The 20,021-nt window shown below is 42.5% G+C and overlaps 1 protein-coding gene and 1 long non-coding RNA gene across 2 annotated transcripts in view; one reads left to right on the top strand and one right to left on the bottom strand.

The window, feature by feature from the left end:
- The window catches only part of DUSP16 (dual specificity phosphatase 16), a 67,668-nt gene extending 59,065 nt beyond the window's left edge, over window positions 1-8,603 (bottom strand). The window contains exon 1 of the mRNA XM_079305037.1: window positions 8,440-8,603. The gene's annotated coding sequence lies outside the window, so the exon portion shown is untranslated. The remainder of the gene's footprint in view (window positions 1-8,439) is intronic.
- LOC306801737 lies at window positions 8,273-9,358 on the top strand. The gene is made up of 2 exons (XR_013774178.1): window positions 8,273-8,359; window positions 9,243-9,358. It is a non-coding gene; the product is annotated as an uncharacterized lncRNA (long non-coding RNA).
- Window positions 9,359-20,021: the final 10,663 nt, after the last annotated feature.

Below are 20,021 nucleotides of genomic sequence, written 5' to 3'. Positions count from 1 at the left end.
CAGAAAATAGAACTACATTTCAAGTTAACCATTTAAACATAAATCAGAACAAAATATGCAGAATCTGGAATTCAAGGAAGCCCATTTTACTGCTGCTGGAGAAGCTGAAGGATGTGGTTGCATGTTGGTGGTTCAATTTCTTTATCTACATCTTGTCCCAAAGCAGCTGATTTACTTAACATCCATCCCACTTCACCTCAAAGAAAGAGTAATGCTATTTTCTGTCAATTGATAGACTACTCCAGCCATGCTTTCAAGTACAACAATTGACATTTGAAAGAGAGAGAGACTCCAAGGAGGAAGTTAGGCTTGTATATTCTCATTTTACTACATAAATTACAAAAGCAGGCAAATAAGTAATAAATGGCTAAGAAAGCATAAGGTATGGCTGTATAGAAAAGCAGTACCACAAGCTGAGCCAAATAGTAAGCATTCAGAAGAAATGCCTTACTTTGGTGGATATAACATGAAGATTTTTGTAAGTGCACTCAATAATTCAGTTAAGTAAAGATATATAAAAATGTTACTACTGGATATCTACTCCAGTATCAGACAGGTTCTAGGTCAGGAAAAAAGCACTAGGTGATGTCCTTTTTTTCTTTAGGATCTCTAATATCTACCTTATACTGAAAGATTTGTTTTCCTTTTTAATTTTTATTTTTTAACCAAAATTAAACTGGAGATCACATGTCAATACTGAAGTGTGTATGTGTGTATATATATATGTGCTGAGCATGTTCATACGCAAAGACTTGTATGCCAAACAGTCCTCCCAAGTTTGTTAATGACATAAATTCTAAATTCTTAGCTTTGAAATGCTTAAACCATCAATATAGTCGTACTTTTTAAAAAAAATTATTACCCATGCCATGAAAGCCATTTTTTCTGTCAAAGTAGACAGTCTCTTTCAGGAGAAAGGGGGAAGGAAAATAAAATGGAAAAAAGTGGAAAAACCACTATCAAAGGTCTTGGCCACCTTTAACAACTCCCAAACAACTCATCTCTTTAAGCCAGCATTTACTAACAGTGTCACTGTATCCAGCTTTTTTCTGTGCCTGCCACTAAGCAGTATATTCAAAGAGAGTCCCATACCCTTCCGAAAGGCCAAGACCTGAACCTTTACTGTGAAGCAGTCCTCTCTTCCCATCCACCCACCTCCCCTACTGCATTATCTCCTTACTGCTGACTTAAACAGTGGACAAATTAGTAACTGAAAAGAATATTCTACCTATTTTAATGCTAGATCTTAAAAACCCTCACCATGACTCAGTTAGAAAGATTAGATGATCATTCGTTGAACCCTCAATATTGTGCAAGTAGAAGAAAAAGATTTAGTGTTAAACAGCAGCTGTATTTTCACTTAGCTATGCAGACATCTCATAGCCACTTTGCCATACTGGCTTATGTCTGGGGGTTTGAATAAAAATAGCTAATGTGCTTGCTTGTTACACCATGAAACAAAGTGCACAAAGCAATTGCCAGGACTGGTTTTGCCCATGAAAGGCAATGGTCATTAATAGATTGTATTTGCAGAAGGCTGTCAGAGGAGCAGCATGCCTGTGCTTCCTCCACAGCTTTCTACAGGTTTAACCATACATGAGGCAGCAGGGACAAATGCACCACACATTTCCTCATTTCACAACAGGTCATGCCTGCAGGAGAACTGGCAAGTGATGTAAGCCTCAGTTGCAGAAAAATATTCAAATCCTGTAAATTTGTGGGGGTGGAATGATGTGTGTTTCTTCATGGGAACAGTATATTGGGAAAATGTGCAATGACAGTAATAGTTAATCAGTATTTCACCACTTTCTTTTGCTGTCCAGACCAGTATCTTGGAGGACCAGTATCCTGTTCTTTTTCATCCCTGTTTTTAGTCATCTAATCATGTCTGGGCTGGATAGCGAATTTTTCAGACATCTTCTAATAGGTCTACCTGGAAATCCCAGCAGATGGTGAAGTGAGCCACACTGAGGAAACAGGAATTGTCCCCTGGATGCTAATCACACATGGGCCTGTGTCTATGGTTAATAAAAGTGTGGCATTCTATCTCTAATATTATGAATTATCTAACAAGCAGAACAGAGGACTGAGAAGCTGACAGAATGCCCATACTGTGTCAGCCATGAGAAGTCAGGGATTTTCAGCAGCTGGACAAAAGATGTCTTTCCACCAACCAGGAAAACCAGACCTATTCAGCAGAAAAGTTACATGCAAGAAAAATCAAAACAAAAAAAGTGAGATTTTGAGAAGCAAACAAGGTAGCAGCAGATAGTACAACTATAAGCAGCTCTTTTAGCTTTATTAGACTTCATTGTTAAGTCCCCTACCAGCCAGGAGAACATGAAGTTTACCAGCTCTCACAAGGACAGTGCCCATCTGCCTTCAGCTGCCTATATCTTCCTGAGACACAGGACTATGAACATACAGACCAGTTGCTGGAGATTACCCTTATTATTATTATTCAGTGAGGCCTCCCAGCACCCACTGTGTAAAAGCTGGAGAGCTTTTAGGAAACTGAAATGACATGGGAGTAGCCTGAGAAAAAAGGGAAGAAGGTTCAGGGTACTCCTGCTAGGAGAAGAGACTTACCATCAAAGCAGAACTCGAAGCAGACTATGGCAAGAGTCTTCCACAGCCTATCCTCAGTTTGGAGCACACCTGCCTTAAACACCAGGTCTTCTGACAGGTGCAGGGAGCCATCCTAAAATGGTGACACCATTTGCCTTCTGGTGATCTGGATTCAGTCTATTGCACATTTTTAAACTTCTTATAACCCAATAACATGTCAATCCAATGCACTAAGACTACTGTCATACTCCTTTGCTGCAATAGTTTTTCTTCTTGCTTAAAACCTGGCAAATATTTATAATTCTTTGTGGAAACCAAGCTGAAGCTTATTCTGTTTGCTCTCCACCTGTTCTAAGAGGCCTCTACCTAAATTCTCTTAGTTTGGAAGGGCATTTCTCAGTATGATGGCATTAGAAAAACGACATGCAACACAAAGTTTCTTCCCTCTCTGCCTGTCTTCTCTCCCAGTTTTCCAGAGCTCAAACAGACTCCCATGAAAGTCAGGGAGAGCAAAGCTGGAAATCAAGAGAAAACACTGTGTCCCAAGCACGAATTTTCAAGTAGGGAGGTATGAAACTCCAGTGCCTAAGCACTTGTAACAAAACACCTCTGGGAACTGGATAGGTACTAGGTGCTATCCATATCCCAGGCAGCATTAATAGAATGAGTGGAAAGTAACCCAAGTCTGTTCTTCAGGTGATTTCAACCCACCTCTGACATTAAGGCTTGTTTCAGCAGCAGGATGGCTGAGAGAAACGCTGTGAAGCGTAATTCAGACTCTTTGCATGGATTTGTAAAATGGTGTTTAGAAGACGAGTGCCTGTCCTGACTGAGGGACTGCACAAATTAGTGAAATATGCACTATGGAAAAAGGCATGCCCTTGGAAGGATCATCTTTCAGGTAAAAACCCAAGTTCTGGCAAGAGATTTGAGTCTACAAAGTCTGGGGTGAATGATTCTTACAGCTAGGAATCAAGAAGCAAAAACAGCATGTGGACTATTAAAAGTGTGGCATTTATATCTCTAACACTATGAACCATTCAGCCTAAACAGAACTATAAAGCCTAAACATGCTTTACTAGGGGTTCAGTAGGAGCAAAATGCAGCACTGAATCAATTTTATCCGGAATAGTGTGGGAGGAGGGAGAGTTCCTTTCCTATTTTGAGAGCAACATCTATGCTACACATGCAGAGCCAAAGCCTTCTAATCCAGCAGGCTGAATACATACTAGTTATTCAAACTCAAGAACGTGTGCATAAAAGGAATTTCATACAGTTAGTCCCTGTTGTCCTCCCTGGTTTATGCTCTCTGTAAACTTCTCATTCCAGTTTTGCTACATTACACACTCAGACCCATCTTTTTGCCTCCCAAAATTTTACATTACTGTCTTCAGAAATGCAAAAACATTAGACAAGCAGCCAGGGATATGTAAAAAGAGAGTGTCTGAATAGCAACTGAACTATCATTTAGTCAATAGGTTCAAGTAATAAAAATCATTTTAGTAAAGCAAAACTCAAGTGAAGCAGAATGAAAATGGGTAATGCTATTTCAGTCTCAATATTAGAAAATGTGTCAATTTTCTGCCAAACTAGTGAAATAAAACACAGTTCCACAGTGATTTTATGATTTTTTTTTTTATATATTATTTTACCAAACCATCACTCTGGCTAAATCATCACTTTCCAAAAAAATCTTTTGGAGAAAAAAAATTACATTTATTCTCAAGTAAGGAAGCTTATGCACATCTCTACTTTTGTATCTTTACTTGCTAAACAAGAGAAGCTGCATAAGTCGCTGGTAACATAAGTATCATGTTGTAACCAGGAGAGCAGAGATAACTAAACTCCGCTCAAAGAAGAACCTTGTTTTGGGAGTTCCTTTCATACCTTCAGACAGTGAGAGCAGAGACAGAAAAGCAGCGCCATGGGAGCTTGGGAATGTCCCCACCGAATCCCGGCCCCACTGGAAACCTCCCATCACTGGAGCAACACTCTTCCCTAGCTTGCCCAATTATTAATTTCGGTGGGTTTTTTCAGCTGCCGGAGCATTTCATAGGGACACGATGTGGCAGGCTGCCAGCCTTCCCATAGCCAGCTCCAAGCAGGACACTCTTGGCTCAGCAGCAGACCACAGAGCGCAGCAGAAGGAAACACAGGGCCTTGAACTCACGCCTGCCTTGGCTCCTGCCCTCCATACACACGCCCTACATGCAAGTCTGCTCTGAGTCCTGAGCAGTAATTCACTGGTGCCCAGCACCATCTCCACTGGACCCACGGAACCTGCCAGCAGGCCCTACCCATGGGCAAACCAAGAACTGCTCAGGTTAAATCTAGGCAAATCTAGAAGTTATGATGCCAGACTTGACCATTAATATCTATTTTTCGCTTCCTTTGGGTGTTATGGAAACTTACAGAGTAACTACAATAGAGATTTGCTATTTGGAGCAGATGAGACAGCACCAATGCAAAGATCAGACACAGTGGAGCAGAGAAGTGAAGTGGTGATATGAACTGCCCTGTTACATGCCTGTCTTCAGACAGTGGAATACTGCAGGAGCACAGGGCATCCCAGCCTCCTCCCTTGCTCCAGAGGCAGCTTGATCTCCACTGGCTTTAGTATTGGGGTGAGGATACCATTATAACAGTGATAAATTCCTGGGGATAGGGTCCCCCAAGTAATAACTACAAAGTAGCCTGAACTTAGTGCTCACTTCACCTTCTTACAAATGACCCCTGGTCTTCAGTCAATTAATAGCTTCAGTCCAGAACAACATCCTGACCCATACCACCAGGCCAGCCATCACCTGTGGTCTTTGATTTGTGCAGAAAGTAGAGGCCATGTATGCAACTGGAAGCCCTAAAGGATGATACACTACCCTTTGTTTATAAGGGGGATGCAAATAAACCACAGAAATATTAGTGATACTGACATGTACTTCTCAGTATTTAAAATATTCTACAGAAATCCTCCATGTCACAATGCTCATTCTGGAAGCAATCCATAAGGAATTGTAGGGAAAGTGAATGTACCATTTGACACATTAGGGACATGCTTCATTCCTTCTATTACCATGAAAACCAGCTTCTTGAAAATTCTTAAATAATCAAGGATGTAGCATTACACAACTATGCACAAAATACTACAAGATTGCAAGAAGCATTTAGTCACTATCATAACACCAAATCCAGAGGGGCAGATTCAGTGGACTCACAGACCAAACCCATGTTTCTTTCAAAGGTTGAAAAAAAATGAGGAACAGAAAAAGGAAGGGATGTGTCAATCCTTCCACACTTCATCCTTTGACAGTAACTACTCTATGCCATGTGGCTATTAAGGACTGTCAGCACTTGAAGAATATCCATGATGCTTTCCCGACTGCTTCTACAGAAAGGAAAAAGAAAATAAATGCCCTAGAAAATTCAGCCAACATACTACAAAGTGAAAGCTATCATCCTGCTGCCTCCTTTTTCTTGGGGGGAAAAAAAGCTTCAGCCGTATTTACTGTATTTCTTAGCTAAATTGTATTTTGAAAACAGTGAATATTGCTGAATCAGTGTAAAGATTATGGCACAGAACTTTAAAAACCCAGATGATAGAGCAAAGCCCTCATCCCACACACCCCTCTTGCTGCCCCAACGCATTGGAGCAGTGCTCACTTGAAGATAAATGCAAGTAACAGTATTCAACATCTAACTTGGCTATTTGACATTTCTGACAAAGGCTGAGAAGAGCCTGAATTTAGCCCCTGAGGGCCTATGTGAATGTCTTATCTGATAGGCAGAAGAGCGAGTGGCCCATCTCACATCCAGTTTCCAGTGACTCTGCATGGCCTCGCTCCCCCTGTGAGCAGCAGCACAGGGCTCGCAGGGCAGAGTCAATTTGCCAAGGAAGGTGCACAGGCACATGGCAGATCCAACCACAACTCCTCCCACGGGCTGAGTGAGGGCCGGCACCCCGCCGGGCTGGCTTGGGAGACAGAGCTCCCAGCGAAATCCATTTAACACATTCCTGCACAGCTTCTGCCGATACCGTCCCTACTGTCAGGCCAAGCTAAAAGCAAACACCCCTGCCCGGCCAGCTGTCTTTGCTGGAAGAAGAGTGTGCATTTTTACAGAAACAAAGATAATTGAGCTCACTATCTTCTACAGAAGTTTTTCTGGTGTGATTTTGTTCCATTACATCTGCTGGGGTAGCTAACAAAAGCAGAGCTACTGGAGCAGGAATGTACTCAGGTATCTTTATACAACATGTTACGTTTTTAAATGCTTGGTTTGTTTTTCTGGACCTTTCCATCTGTATTAAACCATAGCAAAAAAAGCATTTTGAAGCTCCCATGTACAGCACAGGAACTGACACATTTTCTGCTGCTTTTATGTATTTGTTCATTTGAAAATGGACCTTTAAATTGTGTATTAAGATTTACCAAAGCACTATTGTATTAAACAAGCATAACAAGTGGAACTTACTACAACTCAGATATTTCCTATAGATTCCATCCTTAAAATATTAATAAGTATACTCAGTAAATGCAAGATTAACTTGTGAATATCACTATTCTTTGTATCTTTTGTCATTAAAAATGAAAGCTAAAAATACATTACACCTCCCTGCTGCATACTCTGCTCCACATTCAAGCAGAAACTCCCAGACAACCAACATAAACAACTGTGATGAATGTTTCAATCTCCAATGGGCAGTGGGATGAACACCATAAAAAGAAAATAAGACTTTCTATTTTTCCACCTCCCTCAAAACACAAGAGTCTAAACCAACTCCTGTTTGGTCAGTTGTGACTTTGTAAATTCTGTATCTACCAAACCACACACTGCCAGAAATAGCATAAATCTCAGAGCAAGGATTACAAAATCATTCTGGGGTTTTGGTTGGGGTTTTCTCTTTTAAGAACCCCAGCACACATCCTTGCAAAGGGAAACAGTTCAATCTGCTTTAAGGTTTCAAAACTAGCACAGATCTATTTACTTTGCTGGGTATACACTGAATGTTTGAACAAAAAAAGTTAGTCATAGGTCAGACAATACAGTTCACTATCACTACACCCTTCATTTGAAGGAAAACCAAAGAAATCGATTTTATATTTCAACAAGCTGGAACGACAGTAATAGAAAGTAAATTCTCCTGGGTATCCCTTTCTTAAAAAAAAAAAAAAAAAAAAAAAAAAAAAAAATTAAATTCCAGCTTCTGAACTGACATGTAACCAAGCGTTTTTTGGCCGCTGAAAAACCCTGCCATTGGTCAGGCTCGGCAACAGGCACATCCCATACACCTGGTGATGCGCGCTCAGCCCCGCATCCCGGGCCGGGGGGCACAAAGCCGGGAGCGGGGATCTGTCAGGCCGGCGGCAGCCCCGGGCCGGGAGCTCGGGCGAGCGCGATGCCAGGTTAACAATTTGCAATTTGCCTCCCTCCTGGACGCCGCGGCAGCCCTCCATTTTGTCAGCCGCCTCAGTTTAAACGTTTTCCGAGTCGAAGGCAGAACTTCAGCATTTCTCCAGGAGCCCTGCGGAACTTTAAAGCATCCCCGACCATTTTGCGCAGCCCGCTCGGGGCCAGCGCTCTGGGCTAAGTTTAGCGGGGCGGCCGCGCACGCTGAGGCTCCCGGGCAGCGCCGATCCCCCGCGGGGCAGCCCCGGGCTCCTTCCCATCGCTTCTGCCGGCGGCGCCTCCGCCCGCCCCGCGCTCCGGCGGCGCCCGGCTTCCTCCCCGCACGGAGAGGCAGGTGGATGCCGGGAGGAGGGCGACGGAGGGACGGGCGGCAGGGTGCCGGCAGCAGGTAGGGAGGGCAGCGCGGGGCGGCCGCCGGTGCCGTGCGGTGCCTGTGCCGTTCCCCCTCCCTCCGGACCCCGTTCTTACCACCTGCGGAGGCGGCCGGAGCCCGCCCGGGCCGGGGCAACGACCTGTCCACTGCGGGTGCTCTCCTCCGGAGGTGAGGGGGCGGCGGGGAAGGGCATGCGGGAGGAGGGAGGGAGGGCTCCCGCCGCCCGCCTCTCCCTCACCTCACCTCCCTCCTCCTCCTCCTCCTCCTCCCCGCCCAGCCCGGCCCGGCCCGGCCCGGCCCCCCCGCGCCCCTCGCCCCCTCCCGGCTTGGCTTGCAGGGGTGGCCGCGGGCCGGGGTCCTGTGCGCTGCTCCGGCACTTACTGTGTCAGCCCTGTCAGTGTGTCAGCCTGTCCCCTCGGCAGGGGTAAAAGCGACTGCCCACCAGCCTCGCCGCTGCCGCCCGAAACAGCTTCGGCTCCTTCCAGTCGCTCTTTGCCCTTCTTCTTCAATAAGGGAAAAAAACCCCAAAAAACCTCCCAAAAAAACAACCAAGCCCCAGCAATTTTACAAATTAGAAAAGAAAAAATATATTCGGCTTTTTTCTTTTTCTTTTCTTTTTAAGAGTGGGAAGCGTGAAGGTGGGAGGGGAAAGGAGCAAAGAAATGAAACATTTGGAGCTTTGGAGCTCTATTTTCTCTCTGCTTCCCCCCTCCCTCCCAAGATGGCTTGAAAAAATTAAAAGGGGACAGTGATGAGGGGGACACACACACCGAAAAGCTCGGCAGGAGGGAAAAAGTTTGGGGGTTGGGATTTTTTTGTGTGTGTATTTGGTCTTTTTGTTTGTTTGGGGGTTTTTTTGGGGGGTTTTTTTTGGTTTTTTTTTTGTTTTTTTTTTAAGCCTTAGAATCCCAGAATGACCGAAACGACGACAAACACCCGGGAAGAGCAGGCACAAGGAGAGGAACGAGCGAGAGAAAAGAGTTTTGCTGGTCAGTAAACTTCAAGCTGCTGGGATGAGGTCATTGGTGTAAATATAAAGCGATGTCGTCATTTGAAACCAATCCCAGTGAATGAACTCAGCCGGGGGGTGAAGGTGGGGGGAGAGGGTGAAGGAGAAAGAGGAGGAGCAGCGAGAGAGGATCCCTGCGGGGCCGCGGCGGCAGCGGCCGCGCAGCCCCGGCGGCGGGAGGCGATGGCGGTGGAGGGGCTCTCTCGCTGTCCCCAGAGCAAACACGGGCCCACTACCCGCGCCCTCCGGCGACAGCCGCCGGGCCGCCCCTGGGAGGAGCCGCGGAGCCATTCAACCGAGCCGCCGCCGCTGCCCTTCCCCACCCCTCGCTCCACTCCGGCCTCTGGCAGCGCCGCCCCGCCCGTGGCTCCTGCCCCGCGCCGCCCGCGGCCTGCCGCTCATGTGGCGCCGCGCGACGCCTCGGCCGCTCCGCGCGGCCCGCTCGCCTCCCCTCTGCCCCGCACCAGCTCAGGGGCGGCCCTGAATACCGGCCTGGCCGTGGCTTTTACAGCGTGCTGCTGTGCGGAGCCACGCAGAACCACCCGGTGTGAAGGCGTCGCATCCCTCTGTGGTAATGTTACGGGATCATACAACCACGGGGTGTTTGAGGGACGGGAAGGGAGCTTAAAGTCATCCAGTTCCAACTGCTGTCACTGAGGTGAGCCCTATGGGCCATATGGAATATGAAATAACCTTGCTAAATAAATTTAATACTGAAACCACAGAAAATCTATGCAGATACACAGAAGTATGTTATTTTTGCCTGACATGTATCTGTTATGGCTAGTACCAATCCAAAATGTCATCCATCCGTCTTATGCATCCTTCTTCCAGGCATGACAATATTCTGCAGTCCTCTTTCTCCCTTAGAGGCGTTATTACTATGGGGGACCTGCTGGGGCTTCTGGGCATGCAGGACAACTTGCACACCAAAATTGAAACTCCACTCCATCAGCTCTGATGGCTTTTTAATCCCTGTGCCAGAAACCTTTGGAAGACAGCATGAGAAAGAGGATTAACTACATGGGTCCTTACGTTCTTAGTGCCTGCCTCTTCAACTAAAGTGCCTTGAGAAAAGCATGTGTCTGTCACTCACAGTGCAATGGTTTGGGTGGTTGGTGTTTTGGGAAGCAGGTAACTCAGAATAAATTGTATGGGGGGTCTGTCCTGTCAGTATTGACCAAGATCAACTTTGATGAAGGCCCTCATGTTAGGGAGTTGTGAGCTGTCTCGTGAGAAAGTCTTGTTGGCAGTTGTACTGAACAGTCACGTCCTGTGTGAAGGAGTGCAGAGCATGCGGGGGAGAGAGAAGCCCAAGCTCCATGAGAAAGACAAAAGATCAAAAGCAGTGAAAATTACCAAAAGAAATCATGGTAAAGCAATTAACATTGGGATATTCACTATTTTGCATGTGTCCCTTTTCCAGTAGCTGTGGTCTTCTGTCTCAATAAAGCGGTGGCCCCAAAGATGCCTTTCCCAAGACCTACAAAGTGCTTACAGCATTAAAAATCTGCACAATTGACTGCTGGTTAACAGAGCTAGAACTGACCCATTTTGATGAAGGGGATCAGAGAGTGTGCCAGAGAAACTGGAGGTGACGGCCAGTGCCCCAGCTCTTTCATTCCAGAAAATTGCAGGAACAAATAGTTCCAGCATGGTTATCCTCACAAAGAGAAGTGGGGAGCAGTGGAGAGAGGTGCGTGGTGAGGACGAAAGACATTTCAATTCTCTTCGCTTTTGTCACCTCAACTCAGTAACACCTTATGTAACAGGTTTGGCTTTTGTTTAAATTTTAAGACTGAAATTTTCCTGACTCTAAAACTGTAACAATAAGAAGTACTTGTGATCTTTTGAAAATATTTTTCTTTTTAGTTAAAATATATATATGCAGAAAAGTCTGTACTAGAACAGTGAGTTAAAGCTTTTTCAATATAGAATCAGGATATTTCTTTTTGCTAACATAATAAAAGATATGACAAAACCAGTGGTGTCACAATTAATTCCTGCATGTTGAAATTTCTGAGAATAACTTATTTTCAGCCGAGCTTGAGCCTGAAGTCTGATCTGGGAAAACATTGCAGGGTGAAACTGGACATGTTCATTGCTAACCCAAAGACACAAACAGAAGGAGTCAGGAAGACTCAAACACAGCAGCATCAGACCTCATTTCATTGAGAGTAGGAGCTGCATCTTTTGCCTCCTGTTTGCAGTGGACAAAGTGTGAGTGTGTTGGCAGCTGACATCCCTCAGCTGGCTATAGCCACTCTTGTAGGAGCAGAAACTCCTTTCCATGTCAGAGTCTTTACATCAGCTTAAGCTTTTTTTTTTTTTTTCCTTCTGAGAGCCTTTCCTCCCACCCTACGACTTGCACAGCAAGCTCCTGGAAATTATCTGAACTGCAGGTGCAAACCAGGAGAGTCAGGCCTTTAGAACAATATGGGGAGAGAGAGTGCCTAGCTTTGCTGGTTTCCCTGGCTGCTGACTTCCCCTCCCCAAATTTCTAAAGTCTGTAAATTGTATGAAATGTATTTTGCTACACTTCTGGTGATGGACTTTTTGGCTTAAGTTCACTGTTTGTTTTTGAGAAAATGGTACTGAAAGAGTTAAAGTTAACATTCCTTTCTTGTGCCTCCTTATGAGGTTTATGAGATAAGAAGATCAGAAGTGTCTATGGGGTAAAACAAGGGCAAAAGACATTGTGGTGGCTGTCCAACAGGCCATGCCATAGCCCTTGAACTTTGACACTCCCCCGTGTCCTACCCCTTCATGCCTCACTTCTGGCAGGAGTGGCTGCAAGTGTGTCACCCCTCACTGCCCCTGTTCCTGGGGGCCAGGGAGGGGCAATGGCTGAGTACTTTCAAGAGCTGGAGGTCATGCACCTTCCTTACAAAGGTTTCTCTTTCTTTATTACTACTAACTAGCACAGCCTTTTGTTCCCTTTCCAGCTAATGGATTTTGTGGCACTTCATCTGGTTAATCAGTTAGCAGTGATTAAACAGGGGAAAGATAAATGACAGCCTGAGTAACGTCATCATAGTTTCTTAGTAGTGTAAAGGAGTGTTTTGCCAGTGAAACCTCTTGCGAAATACGTGAAAATTGAACTATAAAGCACAGAATTTACCATGCTTTAAAATCCCCTTCTGGCTGCTCACTTCCTCCATAGGCTGAAGTGGAATTGTTGAAGAGGTTACCATTCCCAGACTGCTCCCAATCACCCTCATGGCTGTCTTCTGCCAAAGGCTACCACCTCCCCTCCCAGCCTGCAAGCTGCTCACTCAATCCCTCCCAAGCTTGCTTTGGCCAAAGTCAACCACAGCAGCTTAAGCAGTTTAAATAGTTGAAGTCAGCTGCACTGGTTTGTTTTGGCTGAAACAGATTAGAGGAAACACAAGTCACCAGATGGGAAGTGAGGTGATCCATGACTTTTTCATGGACAGCTTCAGGGAGAGTGGCAGGTTGGGCCTAATCTGCTTTCAGAGCAAACTTCTGTACCAGACACAACTGCTACCAGCTATTTTTCAGGGTATTTAAAAGTAGAAGTGTTGCTGAGATGCTTACATCAAAACATTTGTAGCATTTTTTGATACCACTTCCTTTGTTGAGATGAAGAGCCAGGTACAGCAGTCAGAGCAGCACAGGTTTGTGGGAGAGTAGCAATAGGAACGTGCTGATTTGAAAACCAGTAGCTATGGAAGATGTAGGACTGAGGGTGGGGAAAGAGCAGAAGAAAGAAAAGGTTTGTAGGTCCGTGGGAGATCACAGAGCTCACTCCAGAGAGGAGGGATTTGAGCAGAATGGGAAATGCAGGCATCAGAGATGTGGGGTGGTGAGTAGCAGTGCTCAGGGGCAAACTGATTCATCCCTGCCATGTGTGCATCGCACCTTGGAAGTTCTGTCCCTCTGAAAAATGGTTTAATGAGAGTAGCCTCACTAGTCTGTCACTGCAGGTAGTTTTCATAGCTCTACTTCCCTGTAGCTAGGAGTGCCAGATTCACAGCCCATCCAAAAAGCTGGGGGTGGTAAGTAAGTGGAGGGGTCTAGGTTCAATGCAGATATGGGGTTTGGGCTGGAATATAGGACAAGATGAAGCAATATTCTTGTTCTTTGTAGGACAAGAGTGAGTGATTTGGAGCAATGAAAGAGAAGAATTACAGAAACTGTAGCAGCAGAAAGTAGAGAATAAAGGAAGGAGAGCATCAGCTGTTTGCTTCCCTGTAACTCCTTACTTCATAAACCCTGTATTCATTATTCAGTAGAAATGGACATTATTCCTATCTCTGCAATCTTTGTAGAGATACCCTTTATTTTTGCAAGTCTTTTGTGGGACAGAGTGGCATAATGAAACCATGTTTTATGGATGTAAACTGAGTTACTGAGATTAAGTTACTCATCCAAGGTAATATAGCAAGATGGTTACAGATCAGAGAACTCAACCAAGTTCTCTAAAATTCCAAATCTAACCACTAATTCATCCTTTCCCCTCTCCTCTCTTGGTCTCAGAAAAGAAATAGTAACTTTTGTTTTACTTAGTTGCACAGGCAATTATTAAAGTAGGCACTTGCACTAAAGTTTGTTGGCTTAGTTTGCAATGAAGAGACACACACCCACAAATACTATAGGTAAGATATATAACATAAGACAATGTGAAAAGACAAAGAAAAAAGTAACAACAATTTCTGGTACTAGGGATGGCCTTTATGAAGCTGAGGGGATTTCTCTAGTTATCTTAAACAGAAAAAGAAGTTACTATTTTGGTGGTCAAGCCACTTCTCTATGAAACAGCCAGATGAAGTTTCGAGGAGGCATTTGAAATTGGAGATCCAAATAAATATTATTTACAGAAAAGGAGCATAATAACATGTCATCAAGAAACAGAATAATGAAATGTTCTCAAGAAACATCAAGTTCAGACAAATCTACAGCAACTGAAAAACTTAACTAGTAACATTTCTCACTTTTTAATATATCCAAAGAGAGAATATTTAAATAAAAACAACAAAAAAGATAATACATTAAAAAAAATCACAAACACATTCCAGAAATTAAGATAGTTGTCACAATATACACCCACCTCACTTACTTTGTGCTCTTACTCACTGTTAGTCACTTGTCTGTAGGCTGGTACACTTCTATTGAAATGAATTGGTAATGGGCTGTAAGCACAGATGGTGTAAATCATCATTGCTCAACTCACACTTCAGTTGCTATGCTAATTTATACTATCTGGAGAATGGCTGTGTGTGTTCATGTTTTGTTTGTGGCCAATGATGAATCAGAAGTAAAATGTATTTGCGTTTATTATGAGGGCAGCATAAAATGTATGAGGTCTTTGACAATTCATATCCTTCTTGAGTACATCAAGTTGTGTAGGATATAGTAACTACCAGCGTTAAATAAATTTTAGACTTCCCGTTTTTCTAATAATAAAATATTTTTTAGGAATACCAAGGATATGATAAAAGAAGTTCAGCATTCATAAAATGCTTTAAAGTTGTGATATATGAAATGTCATCTGGCTCAATATAAACCATTAAGTCAAAGTTACTGTCTTGACAGCATGCTAAAGTGAGCTCACAATCAACAAAATAGTTTAAAAATCTAAATGTAGAAAGAGAATGTATAACCTGTAGTAATGAAGACCAGTCAATTTATGTTTATTTATTTTAAAATACTTTATTTTCAACATATGGACACAGGAAAGTATATTTTCAGACACTTTTAGTCTTTAGGATTTCTCATAATCCATTTTGTTGTTTCTGCCAACTTCTAACATCTCCTGACACTTACAGGTATCCTAAACATTGTGGATTTGATAGACTACTGTTTATTTAATTCTAAAGTGCAATTTGGGTGTTGCAGTAATATGTCAGTAAAACTCCATTGTTATTCAAATGGATTGTGAAAGAGATTTCGATTCCATGGAGTCATTAAAATGTACTTAATAAATAATAAAAAGAGCCTAATATGAAAAAGGAAAAGACAGACAAACCCATAATGGATATGCAAAATAAACTTGAGTTCTAAAAGGGGAAAGAAAACCAAGTTAATTACTATTTGTTGTTGCTGTGGGAAAGAAGGGCATGAGCGCTACAGTGACCTGCATTTATAAGCTCTCATTCATATAAACTTTTAAGTGGATAACACCCAGAACATCAATATTTTGGCTTAACAGTAATAACATTCTTAGGATAAAAAGACTGTTGAACAGAGTCTTATTTTGTTGAATGCACTGGTCAGAAAATTGTCAGTCTGAGATTAGTTCAATGGCCAAAAACAGAGAGCAGAGTTTGTTGAGAAAGACAGGTGAAAATATCAGGTTACAGAGAAAAGAAGCATGAGAAAATTTCAGTGTCTTTTTTTTTTTTAGATGGAAAGTGGAGGTGAGGTGAAGGACTGCTGCTTAATTTTTATATTGCTTTCTTGACTACCCTGCCATGGTCAGGAGCAAGCTGAATTCTGTGGGTTAGGTATGGGTAAAAGTCTTTTAGCTCTGCAGAGGGGTTAAAAATCTTGCAAGAACATACCTGCTTTAAAGCAGTTTTCTACTTGGTCTCCTTGTAGCCAGGGAAGAATCATGATTGTATTAAAAATGTTTAAAACTCTGGTTTATATTCGGCCTGCAAAAAGAAGGGGAGAAGATCAATGAGATTGAAGCACAGGGCTGCAAATGCAGTGTTTTATTTTCTTTGTGAAGTTCTGACTCAAACTTCTCATGACTTATTTGAAGCTGCTTGTGCTTACCTCAGATATAAATTTGGCTTGTTGACTCTCCAGTCACTAAAAATTGTTTCAAGCCATTGATCAAATGATGATGAGTTCCAGATAAAGTTATGCTGAAGAATGTGCCTCTTCATGACCATTTAAAATCTAAATGGGATATTACGAAATCAAATGGAGCAGAAGGTTTTTTAAGGGGGGAATTTCAAGTAGAGAATGTGACTTTCCAAGACAATTTTTCTCAGCAGCTGTGAAGGCTCAGAAGAACTTCTTAGACAGGAACATATGAGGACACAGCCTTTTGTGAGCCAGTCAATGAAGACATTTGTGGGAAAATGGTGGATGCAATTTGGGTTCCAGAATATAGAAGGAAAAAGAAGCCCCTGTTAGAAGGGCCTGTCTAATTACTAAGTTGCAGAAATTATATGGTTATTCATCTGCTATTTTGTAGTAGGACCTACAATTAAGTTATGTCAGCCACAGTTTAAGAAAAATGGCTATTATAACTGATGATTCATTTAAAATACCTTCTTACCATCTAATGCCAGCAGGACAGCAGGCTGCAGTTGTACTAATGCTGAAAGCTGAAAAGAGAGCACGATCCCCTTTGGTTAACAGCATGTGAACAAAGGCTTCAGCCACAGGAGAGGAGATGGCAAAATAGGAAGAAGGCTGCCCAACAAGTTTTAGGGAAAGAGAGAACCAACATCTGTCAGTGCAGGTGCCTTGGCTGTGCCCATCTATCAGGTGATGCTCTACTTCACAGTTTCCTGCTCTCTTCTTCTTACTGTGTGGTCCTGACACTTCCCTTGCTGTGGATCTGGCATTGTTCTAATGCAACATGGGCCAGTCCATCTTGCCAATCCAACAGAAGTAGAGCAAGTCACTCTTTTTGTCAGTGGTTCAGCTGACATCTGTTGTCTGACAATAGAGGAAAGCTCTTTAGAATGAGAGTGGTCAAACACTGCAACAGGTGCCTAGAGAGGCTTCCCCCTCCTTGGAGATAATGCTGGAATGGACAAGGTCCCGAGACATGTGATCTGACTTTGGAGCTGGACTCATTGAGGCTGGCACTGCTGTGAACAGGGAGTTAGAGCAGCTGGCCTTCAAAGGTCCTGATTTGTTATATGGGGCAGTCATGATTCCTGTATCTTGTATTATTTTACATAGAGAAATCTCAGTGCATCAGTGCATCATCATTATCTGTCAAACATCAGAATAGTCCTGTCACTATTATGAAATTTCAGTGTATGAATTTCTATGTTTGAATTGTTTTGAGCAAAGGGATTTCAGGAAGAAGTCAGTTCTTTTTAAATATAGATACCTTAAGGTTAATCCTATCATTGCTAAGCCAAATATTTTAAAGTCAGGTTATTGAAGATGAATTTATACTGTAAAACTTACTAAAGTAACATGTACACAATTAAAATTTACAAGCAAGCTTAACTTTATGTTGAAGCGAGACTGCAATAATCATACAATGATACAATAAATATTAACTGATTCATCTCAGTGGGTGCTAAAACCATACTCAGATCCTGTCTCTGCTTTGCCTCCCTGAGGCATGCCTGTGATGCAGTAAGGCTTGTGGATTTTATAGGACATATAAAAGTTGTTGTTGTGCTTAGCAGTTGGATATTTTTATGGTAGCAAATCACATTTACATCCATAGGGAGGCCCTTTGACATTGGTAAAGATGTGAAAAAAGACCCTGGACTAAAATGGGTCAAGACCATATATATGTAATTTAAGGAATGAAGGTATGAAATTCTTCAACACCACCACCACCACCAAAATCCCTAGTAACAAATGGAAAAGCAAATATATCTAAAAAAAAAAATCCCAGTCTTATTCTGAATTGCTTATCTCAGCCTCTATAGCTGTTGATGAGTTGACAGTGTAGCTGCACTGAGTATATTTACTTCCAGTTAATATAGAGTGGTGCAAAAAGGCTGTATTGTATTCATTTCTTCTAAGTTGTGCAGCCAGATTGTGAAATGTATAAGCCAAAACATACAAAGACTAAGCAATAAAGCCATCTAAATAATTTATGAATTATTTGTTATGCCAAAGAGCTTTATAATTTTATTAATTATAATTTTTAAAAATTATTTTCATTTATTTCTACAGACTTCCAGCACTGTGGATTCAGTAACATCTGTCTTATCTGCAATTCATAAGGCACCTGCTTTGTTTTCAGTAGTTTACATAGGTATGCTCAGGTAAACTCTTGAGCAGACTTTGAGACTCATGTCTTTCAAACAGATTTTTCATAGGTATGTGCTTCCTAATGGTGCTTCAATATTTTGATGGGAACACAGCTATAGAATCCACATTGTGTTCAGAGAGGAGGGCAAACTCCCCTATAAATTGTCTGGCACCAGGGATTTGGATCTGAGAGGTGCTGAACAGATCATGTGTGTGTTCTCCTACAGTGCCTACCAAATAGACATATTGCAGATACATTTGCTTCAGGGTACTTGCCTGCAAAGATTGTGTCGACCCAGTGAGAATCTGTACCACACTGGTAGTGAGTGCAACCTGCCTGGCACTACATGTTCTTTGCTGAGAGTTTTTTTCTATATTCAGTGAGTTGTTCCAGGAATGTATACATTGGCACTTTTCTGGCATTCCCTGTGATTTCCTTTCTCACAGGATGCCCTGTGACACATACATTAAAAGTAGTAGTCTGCTGCCAAAACTGATGAAAGATCATCAGGAATTGAGGCAGACAGGACCTCCAGTGTAACTCAAAAATTCCAGTTTCATTCTTTGAAACGATGTGTAGGACACCAGTAACCAACCTAAGTTGTGAATCAACCATTCTTTCATGAAACTAGAAATTAAAAAATAATTTGGTTTTTTTTTTGGACTTCATTTTCAAAATCCCAGTTGTCTCTAAAACATGCTGGGTCTAATCTGCTAAAACTGTTTTAGAGCAACTTAAGATTTCACTTTTCAGGAGTGGATCTGTGCTGCCTCACAGCTTCTACGCTTAGTTAAAAATGATGTCTAAGTGGGAGTCAAGTGCTGGCACCAGAAAGCAGGCAATTGCATCTTGGTGGTATTCTACATTTGTGAGTCCCTCCTTTGCCTAACCAAAGCATGTGTGGAAGAGGAGTGAACTTGTAAGAGATTCTGTCCATAAAGCTCCATGTGGAGCAGAACCAGTAAGAGTCAAACTTGCTCTTATCAGTACACAGACACAATAATTCAGTTTATTTAGGATGGTTGATTAATGGGGACATTGCTCATATACCCAATGCATGACATTTCCTATTACTTGTTCAAATCATTTGAGAGTTAAAGGATATAAATACTTAGGAATTTCCCAGCAGTTGGGTTGCCACCTGTCTGCTGAACACATTAAAGGGGGAAAAGGGTGAGCTGTATTCCATTTATGGATGCTGTAGCTATCTGTGTGACTCTGAATAACATTTCTAACACTGTCAAGGGAAAATTTTCCATAGCAGTCTCGATACAGATTCAGCAATAAGGTCTTTTCTCCCCAACACAGCTAGATATTTAAAGGATGGTAACAAAGGCAGAGGTAAGGGAAGGGAGTGATTGCCCTGAAGGAAGTTTACAGTGCTCTGAAGATGATGCTTCTTTCCATAAGACAGGTCATAAGAGAGCTAAGACCTCTATATATGCAATGAAAGTGAACTTTTAGCAAACAGCTGTCAATCTCTGTATAAATTCATCACTTCCTTGGTTAATGTTTATACCTGGCATTGTAACAGTTAGTTAATAAATAGCTCACTTGCGTGAAGAAGTGGTGATGGTAAAAAACAAAAAAATACCTGTAACAAACACACATACAAATACCCCACCTGCATTTCTTTTTGCAAAGCACCTGTTGAACTGATTGCAAAGCTATTCTGTGGCATGACATCATTCAGTTCTATGAAAGGACTACCAATGGGTCTGCTCACAGCATCTATAATTAGC

Source organism: Erithacus rubecula (genome assembly GCF_903797595.1).
Source record: "Erithacus rubecula genome assembly, chromosome: 4".
In the NCBI taxonomy this organism is placed as follows: Eukaryota; Metazoa; Chordata; class Aves; order Passeriformes; family Muscicapidae; genus Erithacus; species Erithacus rubecula.
Note: the sequence above shows the minus strand (reverse complement) of the source record. Positions and strands in the feature narration are given on the sequence as shown.